Here is a 4157-nt window from a genome sequence, read left to right as displayed (position 1 = left end):
GTTGACATGCATCACACCTTTGAACATAATCCTTGGCATCCGCAAAAAGTGTTGGCCACCATACGCCTGCCATTAAGATTGCTCTTGCGGTGGTCTCACTAGAAAAGTGACCTCCAGCTAATCCAGTATGTGCTTGTTCTATAATGGAAATATATTCGTCTTCATTTGCACAAAGGCGCAGTTGTTGATCTTTACCTCTCCGATACAATTGGTTTTCAATAAGAGCATAGTCTCTTGCTTCAATTCCAATTGCTCTTTGATGGCATTTACTCATATCCTGAGGAAATGTTCGGCTTGATAAGTAAGTAACTAGATAGTTACTCCACTTAGGAATAAGCGACATTTGGAACAATGTCACATGAGGTATGGGTGCTTGTTTTTGACATTGAGGACAATTCTTCACAAAAGAATGAACATCACTCTTCATAGTTGGCCAAAATACTCTGAGTCTCAAGATCCGTCACATAGTTTGGTCTTCCACAAAGTGAAGTCCTACTATGGTAATATGTGCTTGACTTAGGTATTGGGTTTTCTCCTCAGGATTAATGCATAAGAGCAATATTCCATCTCATTTCTTTTGTATAACCTTCCAGCTAGTAACTCATACATAGCCGATTGCTCAATTAATCCGATTGTAATAGGAAGTGGTATTTGCAAATCCACTTAAGCTATGGTCATCAATGATACCATGTTTTTTGACCATCAAGGTACTATTTCAATGGAGAACATATATGCATCCGGTAGATCATCATCTACCCCTTAGGTGGTTCTCTTGAAAAGATTATTGACAAATGATCTGCTCTTTGATGAGTGGTGCCCTTTTTTACAACTACAATGAAATCAAATTCCAAAAGAATGATGAACCATCTCACTATTCTTCCTGTGTTGCATGGCTTGTTGACCAAGTACAATAAAGCTTGGTGGTCCACAAAGAACACAAATTTGTTTGCTAATAGGTAATGTCTATACTTTTTTATGGCATAGATAATTCCTAGCCCTTCCCTCTCGGTGGTGGTATAGTTATTTTTTGCCATATTCAAATGTTGGCTAGCATAAGAAATAGGAAAATCAATTTTCCCATCTCCTGGTTGAGCTAGTATATAGCTGATGGAAAAGTTGGAAGCATCTACATGTATGTGGAATATCTTATTCCAATATGGTGTTTTCAATATTGGAGCTGAAGTGAGAGCTTGCTTAAGCTTCATGAAGGATTCTTAACACTCATAAGTCCATTCAAAGTGTGTGATCAAGCTATACATGGGTTTTGCAATTATAGCGTACATGTAAATAAACTGTTTGTAATATCCACAATGTTCCATGAAGGCTTCAACCCCCTTGACTGTTGTTGGTCTAGGAAAATTAGCAATAACATGAATTTTATCATATTAGTAGCTATGCAATTTTTAGACACTATATGTCCAAGAATTTTTCCTTGTCTACCCATGAATGTGCACTTTTCAAGATTTAAGCAAATCCTATAAAGTCTACATTTTTTGAATACCTTTTGGAGGTGTTCAAAATGATCAGTCCGGATTGATGAATGTACACATAGATCATCCATATATACTTCCAATAAATTCCGAAGATATTCTTTAAAATCATGGCTCATCAATCTTTGAAAGGTGGCAGGAGCATTAGTTAACCCAAAAGGCATAACCCGATAGGTAAAAATACCCCATTCAGCCGCAAATGCAGTTTTATGCTGATCCTTGGGGTCAACCAAAAGTTGATTGTATCCCGAAAAGCCATCTAAAAAGTTGTAAGCTTTTTTTCTTGCAACTCGTTCTAAAACATTCTCAGTGATTGTAAGAGAAAATTTGTCTCTAATGGTAGCTGCATTCACTTTCTTGAGATTGACACACACTCGTAATTTTCCATTTTTCTTTGGTACTACCATAATTGGAGACACCCAATCTGTGTGTTCAACTTCATAAATGAATTCGGCTTCCTTTAGATTTTCAATCTCTTCTTTGATCTTTCTGGCAAATGTTCATTATATGTGTATGGCCTTTGTCTACTTGGTTTTGCATCATCTCTCATGGGTATGGTATGTTGATAGATTTCTAGATCAACACCCTTGAGATCCTTATAAGACTAAGCAAAGATACCTTGGTATTCTTTCAAGTAAGCTTAACAGAAGCTCTTCTTCTTCTTCCGTCAGGTCATTTGCCATGTAGGTAGGTTTAGGCTCTTCTCTTGGTTCGACCAGATCTATCTTTTTTGCGTTTTTAGGTCCCTCGTAGGACTTGCCCTGTTTTTGTAGTTCCCTGACAGGTTGTTCGACTATGATTTTTCGGTCTTGAAGAGTATATTTCTTGTAATGGGATGGAACACTCATTACATCTTTACCATCCTCTTTAGTGGTTTCCATTTTTGTTGTATATATCTCTTTTAGACCTTTTTTCAACTCTTGATATTTCATTCTTTGTTCAACTCGTGTCATGGTTGAATTATTGTCCTGGTTTTTTGGTTTTGCTTGAGTTTCCTTTTTGGTTTTTCTTGATGTTTTCGACATTTCCAGATTTTTGTTAAAAGGATATCTACCAGTGATTTTGTCCTTGATACAATCATGTGCATCTATCTGCATCAGGAAATGTGTTCTACTGGAGACTGACGGCATAGGTCTAGCTTTCAAGTTTCTAGTGTCTCTTTTCCTTCTATACCATTTCTATCTTCTCGGTTTTTGGTTAAAAAAGTCAAAAAACTTTTCGTCCCCTCCTTTTATGAGTAGCTTAGGTCTCACATGTTCTTATTCTGACCTCGAATCATCTGAGGTAGTTGAATGTTCTTCTAACTCATATGTTGCATCATAGTAGAGGTCTGAAAAGACTTCTTGAGCTTTCATCGAGTCCTTGGATGAGTGAATTTTGTCTTCAACGTGAAGGGTTGATATCATTTGTATGGGAATTATGTCATAGCCGTCCTTATTGCAAAATTGAGTAGACATAGACGTATTTACACATACATCCATTGTCGCTAAAATTTGAGTCCATTCAAATGGCTCAAACATATGCTCTGGAAAGGATTCAGGTACATAGGCTTCGTCTGTGCAATCCGTTTCTAAGATACATTCTTCTCATTTCAAGCTCCCATTTTCCAAGGCTCCACACATCCAAATAGGAGTGTCTTTGCTCAACCAAGATGGAAGCTTAGTTTCAGCCAAAGAGACTGAATCGAATTTTTGTACGGGCATTTTCATGACATCTCTATAAGCGTGATCTTTTAGATTAACCCTTGTTATTGATCCCACTTTCTTCAAGTACAGATAATGGTTTCTCCAAGCTTGGATGAGTTGTACTTGTCGTATAAAAGATCTTCCCAAGATGATTTTGTAATTGAGTTTCTTACCAAAGTCTACTATGGCAAAAGTGTGTTGATATTCAATCCCAGAGGAATTAACTATCACTTTTTCAAGCAGTCCTAAGGGTCTTTTGATATGTCCATCAGCCAATTGCAATTTCATTTGAGTTTTTCTAATGGCTGGTTGTACCCAAGATTCCTATACTGCTTTCGTGGCTATGGCTATGTCTACCCCACTATCCAATATTGCCATGGTTTCTATGTCATTATATCTCGCTGGAAGGGTTGTGTTTCCTTTTTCCCTTTCGTAGTATTCTCCAACTTTGTTCATTGGAACGGATCTAATCTCTTTGTTATCTAATTCGTGTTTCAATTTTCTCAACTTTTTTGCGATTAGCCCTGTTATCCCCACCTTCTCCAGAGTTTTTTGTAGATCATTCCATAATTATGGTCTGATTTTTAGCAGTTCTCCTAAACTAAGAGTGCATTGGATGGAAGTAGACATGATTGAATGGATGTTGTCTACTTCTAGGGTCTATTCCGCTCTCTTTACCTGAGTAGTTTTACACACTATGGATTTATCTTTGTTATCTCCCAAATAAGAGGATAGTGTTTTCAAAGTCAATGGTTTAGACATTCCTGAAGCTTCTGTCCATATCAGGAGGTAGGTTGTCTAACCAAACTTCCTCTATAGGAGTTGACTTCAAAGTTAGGCTCCCATCATTAATCTCTCTAACTTTTTCCCATAAGTGTCCTGGCTAGTCCTCTTCTACAAATGGAATTCCATCTAAGGCATCTTCACTATCCGGCACTATAAGTTCTGGCTCTTTTGTTTCAAGTTGCGGTTCTACTACGAC

Source organism: Adiantum capillus-veneris, chromosome 13, assembly GCF_014529385.1.
Source record: "Adiantum capillus-veneris isolate H3 chromosome 13, ASM1452938v2, whole genome shotgun sequence".
Lineage (NCBI taxonomy): Eukaryota > Viridiplantae > Streptophyta > Polypodiopsida > Polypodiales > Pteridaceae > Adiantum > Adiantum capillus-veneris.
The sequence above is the reverse complement of the archived record's forward strand: the minus strand, read 5'-3'. Positions refer to the sequence as shown.